Raw genomic sequence first — 10,571 nt, forward strand, 5'->3', positions numbered from 1 at the left:
GCCCCCAGGTAGTAGCCTCTCACCCAGGAAGCCTCAATGTTATGTTCTTGCTTCACCTGCCCCTTCACTCACTAATTTCGGAGTTTGGAATCCTGTGCCACTCAGACTGTATGATGCATGCTGGTAGGTGCCATCATCCTTTCCCCACAAGATTTCTTGAGGTGAAAGTTCAGGTGGCTTAGCTTAAACTGTGAAGTTAATCTTCTGCTGTGACATAGGATTAACTCACAAGGTACACTAAGAGCTCCTTTTTGGTTTTGTTGAAAGAAGTCATTGTGTAGCTCATGCTAGCCTTCAATGGTAATTGATGATGTTCTTGAACCTGTTTTTCTCAAGGGTTTAAAGTACAGGTTTCTGCTGCCACATCCAACAATGTCTTTTTCCCACACATACAGGTGGGGAGGATCTCATTATGTGTTTTCAGAGTCACCATCCTTACCTTGCCTACAAGTTAGGTAGATCCAAACTGCCAGCACCCATGTAGCCAACAGCAGTGCCAACAGGAGAGGCAGCCAGCCTCCCAGCATGCTTCTCTCTTCAGGAAACAGCTCAGTCACCCTAACAAACAAAGCTATGTTTGCCCTCTTTTGTAAATTGATTTTTTTACTCCGCTTCTCAGAAATTTAAACCTTTTCAAACCAAGTGCTTAAAGGCCTTTCAGGGTCTCCTGTTAAGGGTTCCCAATATCCAAGTTACTTAAAATTTATTACTCTGGGCTAGAGTGATGGTTCATTCATTATAGGTAGGCTCACAACAACAATAACAAAAAATGTATATAAATTCAGGCACACATGTGCCATAGTGTATGTGTGGAGGTCAGAGGACAACTTTAGGGCATTTGTTCTCTTCTATCACCATGGGATCTAGGTTGCAAGATCCAGATAGCAAGCGATTTTAGGCACTGAATTAGGGGCCATTCTCTAAACTCAGGTTTCTATTCCTTAAGCATAAAAGCATTTTCACCATGGCAACTAGAATATGAATGCTGCTTTTTTGTTGATTGAATAATTTTTGTTCCTCGGGATGAACATAGATACATAATGCACACAAAGCTGTGTGCCCACATAAAAGTCAAGGTATAGGGATAGTTATCTAAAGCTTGTAAGGGATCTAAAGTTATCTAAAGCTCATCGTTTGGTCCCACCTCTGGGGCTAGTTTCAGAACATAGTGTCAGTCCATTGTTAGTCAAAAGAACTGACATATCTCTAAATCCAGAGACATTTTTCAGAACATGCTGGTATCAGTGAGGTATCTTTTCTTGCCAATATTCCTGATTTGTTAATCAAATAGGATTCAGATAGAATTGGAATGCCTTGAAAGGTATACTCCCTCATGGACCGAGTCCCTGTTCTCATACCAGCCTTTGACTCCCATTCCATAGCATTGTGATACTTTCAACAACCATTTTGTTCTTTTTTCCCCTTCTGTATTTTCTGTTTGAAAAGCCTTTCTTTTTACTTAGTTATGAGATCTCTGGGGTAGCATAGACATTGGTTTGTTACATCAGATCAGAGTACACTGGCAGGGACCCACTAATGCTCCTCACAGACATGGTATAACTTGTTATTATCAAAGGGGATTTGTGTGTCTTGACACTCTGACCATCCTGTGGTAATGACAGGTACTTACTGTTATCGGAAGGGAAGGGAGCACTTGTCTCTGAGCATAACACAAACGTTCCTTCACGTTGCATGCTGTCATTGCCACAGGTGCGTAAATACAGGGTCAACTAAGGAAAAGGCAAGGTCAGAAATTGCCCAGGAGATGTTCTGCATTGTCCACGTTTCTATCACAAATTCCCCCCTCTTTTCTGTTTGTTTGTTTTCACCTCTTGGCATGGTCAACAATTTTTCACTTGGTTAAAGTTCTTTAGTCCACAAATCCAACCTGGTGACCCAAGACGAAAATATCTACAATGCCCTTGAACTTTTTGCATGGTAATGATGTGGTATTTTCCTTATCTAAAAAGGAGGCTACCTACTAATAAATATAGAAATATTCCCCCTAGACAATAATAGGTGAGTTCCCTGGCACTAGAAAGGTCTATGACATTCTAAATCTAAATCATTAGGCACACATCCGTGAGACAGGAACCAGACTGTAGTTTATTATCTGACCCAGTTCCCAGAATCACAAAGTATCTAATGTCCAAGAAATTTTGAAATTCCCCACCCAATGCCATTGCTTTGCTAAAAATAGCTTCTTTAAGCTTGCAGTAATAGGTATAGATCTCAGTCTTTGACTCAGTTCAGTGCTCACCTTACATTTTGAGGTAAGAGAGCTGCTAGGACCTCTGTTTTGTCCTTTCAGGGGTAGGAGGAAAAGCCTTAGTTTAGGAGTTATGCCCCAAAATATGGAGTAAGTGCACTGATGCTCAGGGCTTACAAGAACAAAGACGTGCTTCGAGTTTTACTGGATACAATGAAGGGAGGAAATGCCAAACAGCTTGCAGGAATCCCTGACAAAACAACTATCAGAAAGTCCATTGTGTCACTCATGTGACTTGCAAATAAGAGTGGACAAATTTTTAGGAATGTGTATATGTAATAGTACAAATTATCTTCCTTACTCTTGGAACAATTTTGGGCTCTGGAAGGGTACTGGTTCTAGAAGAGAATCAGAGGGCTGATTCCAGGCTCTGGACCTCATACCTCTTACAGCTCCACTCTTTTACAGTGCTTATGATGTGAGGAAAGATCTTTCCCAATATCATTAACTTCACTAACATCACTAGCATCATGCGATTGTACTGCTCTGTAATTCATGTTCACCCTTAGAAGAAGGGATGATATGAGAGACTGTCCTAAAGCAGTTACTTCATAAATCAAAGGAAATTCTAAGGGTCTACCATAGAGAAGGCAGTTTTTGAGAAGGAAACTAGGGCCTCCTTTGGAAAACTTTCACCCTTTGTGTTAATCCAAACAGAAGGTACCAGAGATTCCTCTGACCACAGGCCACTTGTGATAAGCAGGTGCATAGGCTATGTGGACGCCCCTCCAATCACAAAACAGCTTACCATGGGTACTGCTGTTAAGTGGGATTTGGGATAAAGTGTTAGATAAGCCAAGGAACAGGAAAGGTTTTCTGTAGCTGTTACTGTACTATATAAACCTAAGAGTCGGTCCCAGTCTGCATAGCTGCTTAGCCCAAAGCCACTCCTTTTCTGAGTTCAGTTCTTTTTTTATTTTTAATTTAATTTAATTTTTTATTATTAGTTACATTTTATTAACTCTGTATCCCAGCTGTATCCCTCTCCCTCATTCCCTCCCAAACCCTCCGTCCCTCATCTCCTCCCTGCCCCTTTCCAAGTCCACTGATGGGGAGGACCTCCTCCCCTTTCATCTGACCCTGTTTTATCAGGTATCTTCCAGACTGGCTGCAAAGTCCTCCTGTGTGTCCTAGCAGGACTGCTCCTCTCTTGGTGTGGGTAGGGAGGTCAAAGAGCCTGCCATTGAGTTCCTGTCAGAAAGAGTCACTGTTCCTGTTTCTATGTGAAACCAGTTGCCTACTGAGCTACCATGGGCTTCATCTGAGCCGAGGTTCTAGGTTATATCTATACATGGTCCTTGGTGGAGTGTCAGTCTCAGGAAAGACCCCTGTGCCCAGATATATTTGGTCCTTGAGCTCTTATCCTTTCCACATCATACTAACTCCCCCTTCTTTTCCTAAGATTCCCTGCACTTTGCCAAAGGTTTGGTTATGAGTCTTAGTATCTGCTTTGATACACTGCTAGGTAGAGTCTTTCAGAGACCCTCTGCAGTAGGCTCCTGTCCTGTTACTTGTTTTCTCTTAAGTCCAATGTACATCCTATTTGTCTTTCTAAGTGAGGATTGATCATCTTCCCCCGGGTTATCTTTCTTGTTTATCTTCTTTAGGTATATGGATTTCATTATGTTTATCATATCTTATGATATATAAGTGAGTATATAGCATGTGTGTCTTTCTCCTTCTGGGGTACCTCACTCAGAATGATCTTTTCTAGATCCCACCATTTGCCCGCAATTTCATGATTTCCTCATTTTTGATTGCTGATTAGTATTCCATTGTGTAAAAATACCACAATTTCTGTACCCATTCCTCTGCTGAGGGACATCTGGGTTCTTTCCAGGTTATGGCTATTACAAATAAAGCTGCTACAAACATGGTTGAGCAAATGTTCTTGTTGTGTACTTGAGCAAATTTTGGGTATATGCCTAGCAGTGCTATAGGAAAGCACCAGATTAACTTCCAAAGTGGTTGTACCAGTTTACATTCCCACCAGCAATGGAGGAGGGTTCCCCTTTCTCTACAACCTCTCCAGAATGTGTTGTCACTTGAGTTATTCATCTCAGCCATTCTGATGGGTATACGGTGAAATCTCAGGGTCATTTTGATTTGTGTCTCCCTGATGGCTAAGGATGTTGATCATCTCTTTAAGTGTTTCTCTGCCATTCTATATTCCTCTACAGAGAATTCTCTATTTAGCTCCATTCCCCGGTTTTTAATTGGGTTACTTGATTTATTGCTTTCTAACTTCTTTAGTTCTTTATATATGCTGCATATCAGCCCTCTGTCAGATATAGGGTCGGTGAAGATCCTTTCCCAGTCTGTAGTCTGTCGTTTCATTCTGACGACAGTGTCTTTTGCTTTACAGTTTTTCAGTTTCATGAGTTCCCATTTATTGATTGTTGCTTTTAGAGCCTGTGCTGGTTGTTTTCTGTTCAGGAAGTAGTCTCCTGTGTCAATAAGTTCTTGGCTCTTCCCCACTTTTTCTTCTAACCGATCTAGTGTATCTGGTTTTATGTGGAGGTCTTTGATCCACTTGGACTTCAGTTTCATGCAGGATGATGAATATGGATCTATTTTCATTTTTCTGCATAGACGTCCAGTTAGAACAGCACCCTTTGTTGAAGATGCCTACCACAGAGGACATCTTAAAGACTCTACATATCAGTGTATTAAAGCAGATGATGAGACTCATCACAAAGTTTGGGCAGAGTGTAGGGAATCATATGAAAGAAGGGGGAGTTTTTAAGACCTGGATAGGATAGGAGATGCAAAAGGAGAGTAACAGAACCATAATATCTGGGCACAGGGGACTTTTCTGAGACTCGTACTCTAACAAATGTCCATTTATGGATATAAACTGGAACCCCTGATCTCACGTAGCCCATGGCATCTCAACATCCAAGTGGGTTCCCTAGTAAGGAGAACAGGGACTGTCTCTGACATGAAATCAGTGGCTTGCTCTTTGACACCCCCAGGAAGAAGCAGCACTGTTAGACCACAGAGGAGGATATTGCAGCCAGTCCTGATGAGACCTCATAAGCTAGTGACAGATGGAAAGGGAGGAAGACCTCCCCTATCAGTGGACGTAGAGAGGGGCATGGAAGGAGGTAAGGGAGGTAGGGTAGGATTGGGGTACAACTTGGATACAAAGCTAATAAAATGTTATTAATGTAAAATAAAATTTAATTAAAAAAAGAGTGCTCTTAGAAGAGGACCTGAGTTCCATTTCTAGCACCCACATTGGCAGCTCACAAGCACCTGCAATTCTAGCTCCAGGAAACCAGATGACCTCTTCTGAACTCTGTGGGCACCTGCACACACAATTTCACATACCCATACAGGCATACATATTTACACCTAATTTAGATGAAATATTTTAAAAGGAAGGGGCAAATGTATATTCCAACTACTGCTACTTTGTCTTGGGGGAATAACTGTCCAACAATGAGCTGGAATTCTGACCTAAACATTCACATTTTTCTCCGCAAATGCACATTCCTGATTTCATTTCTGCAAGTGTATCTTTGGCACCTTAGCCACTCTAACTAAAAGGCAGAGAGAATCTATCCAAATCAGCAAAATCAGAAATGAAAAGGGTGACATAACTACAGACACTGATGAAATCCAAACAATCATTAGGTCATACTATAAAAGGATATATGGCACAAAATTTGAAAATCTAAATGAAATGGACAATTTTCTTGATAGAATCCATCTACCAACATTGAGTCAAGATCATGTAGAAAGATTGAGTAGCCCTATATCCCCAAAGGAAATTGAAATTGAAGCAGCCATTAACAGTCTCCCCTCAAAAAAAAAAAAAAAAAAAAAAAAAAAAAAAAGCCCTGTGCCGGATGGTCTCAGCTCAGAATTCTACCAGACTTACAAGGAAGTGCTAACACCAATACTGCTCAAACTATTCTACAATATAGAAACAAAAGGAAGCTCATAGAAACTCATTCTATGAAGCCATAGTCACCTTCATACCTAAACCACACAAAGACCCAACAAAAAAAGAGAACTTCACACCTATTTCTTTTTGGTTGTTGTTGTTGTTAATGTTTTCTTTTCTTCCTTTTTATTAATTACACTTTATTCACTTTGTATCCCCCCATAAGCCTCTCCCTCTTCCCATCTCGATACGACTTTCCCTCCCCTTCTTCATGCATGCCCTTCCCCAAGTCCACTGATAGTGGAGCTCCTTCTCTCCTTCCGTCCGATCTTAGTCTATCAGATCTCATCAGAAGTGGCTGCCCTGTTATCTTCTGTGGCCTGGTAAGGCTCCTTCTCCTTTAGGGGCAGGTGTTCAAAGAGCAGGCCCATCAGTTTGTGTTAGAGGCAGTCCCTCTTTGCATTACTATGGAACCCACGTGGACACTAAACTGCCATGGGCTACATCTGTGCAGGGGTTCTAGGTTATCTCCATGCATGGTACTTGGTTGGAGTATGAGTCTCTGGGAAGACACCTGTGTTCAAATTTTCTGGTTCTCTTGATCTCCTTGTGGAGCTCCTGTCCTCCCCAGATTTTACTATTTCCCACTTACTACATAAGATTCAATGAGTACTGCCCAACAGTTGCCCATCCAGCTCAGCATCTGCCTTGATAGCCTGCAGGGCAGAGCCTTTCAGAGGCCCTCTGTGGCAGGTTCCTAGGTTGTTTTCTGTTTTCTTCTTCTTCTGATGTCCTTCTTCTTTGCCTTTCAGGATAGGGATTGAGCATTTTATTCAGGCTCCTCTCTCGATTAGTTTACTTAGATGGACAGATTTTGGTAGGTTTATCTTATAGTACATATCTATATGAGTGAGTTTATACAGTGTGTGTCTTTCTGCTTCTGGGACAGCTCACTCAGGATGATCCTTTCCAGGTCCCACAATTTACCTGCAAATTTCATGATTTCCTTATTTTACATTGCTGAATAATATTTCTTTGTGAAGAGGTACCACAGTTTTTGCATCCATTCTTCAGTTGATGGGCATATGCCAAAACCATATAATGGAAAAAACATAACATCTTCAACAAATGGTGCTGGTCCAACTGGATGTCTACATGTAGAAAAATGCAAATAGATCCATACTTATGACCCTGCACAAAACTAAAGTCCAAATGGATCAAAGACCTCAACATAAAACGAGACATATTAAATTGGTTAGAAGAAAAAGTGGGGAAGACCCAAGAACTCATTGGTACAGGAGACAACTTCCTGAACAGAACACCAACAGCATAAGCCCTAAGAGCAACTATCAGTAAAAGGGACCTCATGAAACTGAAAAGCTGCTGTAATGCAAAGGACACCATCATAAAAACAAAACAATTTCCTACAGATTGGGAAAGAATCTTCACCAACCTTTTATCTGACAGAGGGCTAATATCCAGTATATATAAAGAACTAAAGAACCTGAAAAGTAGCAAACCAAGTAATCCAATTAAAATATGGGGAACAGTACTAAACAGAGAATTCTCTGTAGAGGAATATTGAATGGCAGAGAAACACTTAAAGAAATGCTCAAGGTCATTAGCCTTTAGGGAAATGCAAATGAAAATGACCCTGAGATTTCACCTTACACCCACCAGAATGGCCAAAATGAAAAACTCAAGTGACAACACATGCTGAAGAGGTTGTGGAGAAAGGTGATCCCTCTTCCACTGCTGGTGGAAATGTAAACTTGTACAACCACTTTGGAAATCATTCATGCACTTTCTCAGAAAACTAGGAATAGCACTTCCTCAAGATCCAGCCATACCACTCCTAGGTATATATCCCAAAGAGGCTCAAGTACACAATAAGGAAATTTCCTCAACCAGGATTGTGGCAGCTTTATTTGTAATAGCTTTATTTGGAAACAGACCTATCTCTTTTATGAACATTGATTCAAAAGTACTCAATAAAATACTGGCTAACAGAATCCAAGAACACTTAAAAGATATCATTCACCATGACCAAGTCAGTTTCATGCCAGGCATGCAAGGGTGGTTCAACATACGGAAATCCATAAATTTAATCCACCATATAAACAAACTGAAGGAGAAAAAACACATGATAATCTCCTTCGATGCTGAAAAAGCATTTGAAAAAACCCAATACCCATTCATGTTTAATGTCTTGGAGAGTTCAGGGATACAAAGCACATGCCCAAAGATAGTAAAGACAGCATACATCAAGCCTATAGCCAACATCAAACTCAATGGAGAGAAACTCAAAGAAATCCCACTGAAATCGGGAACAAGGCAAGGCTGTCCACTCTTTCCATATCTCTTCAGTTTAGTGCTTGAATTTCTAGCTAGAGCAATAAGACATCTAAAGGATATCAAGGGATACAAATTGGAATGGAAGAGGTCAAAGTTTCACCATTCGCAGATGATATGATATTATACATGAGGGACCCCAAAAATTCAAACAGAGAACTCCTTCACCTGATAAACACCTTCAGCAATGTGGCAGGATACAAAATTAACTCAAAAAATGCAGAAGCCCTCTTGTATACCAAAGACAAAAGGGCCGAGAAAGAAATTTGGGAAACAATACCCTTCACAATAACCACTAATATCAAAAAGTACCTTGGAATGATTCTAACCAAACAAGTGAAAGACCTGAATGAGAAAAACTTCAAGTCTCTGAAGAAAGAAATTGAAGAAGATATCAGAAGATGGAAAGATCTCCCATGCTCATGCAATGGCACGATTAACATAGTGATAATGGCTATTCTGCCAAAAGCAATCTATGTATTAAATGCAATTCCAATAAAAAAAAACCAACAAAATTCTTCATAGATCTTAAGAGAAAAATTTTCTACTTCATATGGTAAAACAAAACCCCAGGATTTCCAAAAAGATCTTGTAAACAACAGAAAACCTGGAGGTATCTCCATCCCCGATCTCAAGCATTACTACAGAGCAATAGTAATAAAAACTGCATGGTATTGGCATAGAAATAGAAAAGAAGATTAATGGAACCAAATAGAAGACCCAGAAATAAACCCACACACCTATGAATACTTGATTTTTTACAAAGAACCCAAAACCATTCAATGGAAAAAAGACATCATCTACAACAAATGGTGCTGGTCTAACTGGATGTCTACATGCAGAAAAATTAAAATAGATCCATATTTACCATCCTTCACAAAACTAAAGTCCAAGTGGATCAAAAACCTCAACATAAAACCAGATACTCTAAATTGCTTAGAAGAAAAAGTGGGGAAGGAACTAGAACTCATTGGCACAGGAGATTACTTCCTGAACAGAACACCAACAGCACAGGCTCTAAAAGCAACAATCAATAAATGGGACCTCATGAAACTGAAAATCTCTTGTAAAGCAAAGGACATATTCATCAAAACAAAACAACAGCCTACAGACTGGGAAAGGATCTTCACCGACCCTATATCTGACAGAGGGCTGATATCCAGTATATATAAAGTACACAAGAAGTTAAAAAGCAGCAAATCAAGCAATCTGATTAAAAAATGGGATATAGAACTAAACAGACAATTCTCAGTAGAGGAATACAGAATGACAGAGAAACACTTAAAGAAATGCTCAATGTCCTAAGCCATCAGAGATATGCAAATCAATATGACCTTCAGATTTCACCTTACATCCAGCAGAATGGCTAAGATCAAAAACTCAGGTGACAACACAGGCTGGAGAACTTGTGGAGAAATGGGAACCCTACTCCGTTGCTGGTGGGCATGTAAACTTGTACAACCACTTTGGAAATTAATCTGGTGCTTTCTCAGACAATTAGGAATAACGCTTCCTCAAGATCCAGCTATACCTCTGCTAGGCATATATCCAAAAGACTCTCAAGTACACAACAAGGACATTTACTCAACCATGTTTGTAGCAGCTTTATTCATAATAACCAGAACCTGGAAACAACCCAGATGTCCCTCAGTTGAGGAATGGAAACAGAAATTGTGGTTCTTTTACACAATGGAATACTACTCAACAATTAAAAATGAGGAAAACATGAAATTTGCAGGGAAATGGTGGGATCTAGAAAAGATTATCCTGAGTGAGGTATCCCAAAAGCAGAAAGACACATAGTATATGCTCATGTATATAGACTTATAAGATAGCATAAACATAATGAAATCTATAGACCTAGAGAAGATAAAGAAGAAAGAGGTCCCAGGATATGATGATCAATCCTTACTTAGAAAGACAAATAAGATGGACATTGGATGTAGGAGCAGACAAGTAACAGGACAGGAGCCTGCCACAGAAGGCCTCTAAAAGACTCTACCTAGCAGTTTATCAAAGCAGATATTAAGACTCATAACCAAAACTTCGGCAGAGTGC

The sequence above is a fragment of the Meriones unguiculatus genome, chromosome X (assembly GCF_030254825.1).
Source record: "Meriones unguiculatus strain TT.TT164.6M chromosome X, Bangor_MerUng_6.1, whole genome shotgun sequence".
Taxonomy (NCBI): domain Eukaryota; kingdom Metazoa; phylum Chordata; class Mammalia; order Rodentia; family Muridae; genus Meriones; species Meriones unguiculatus.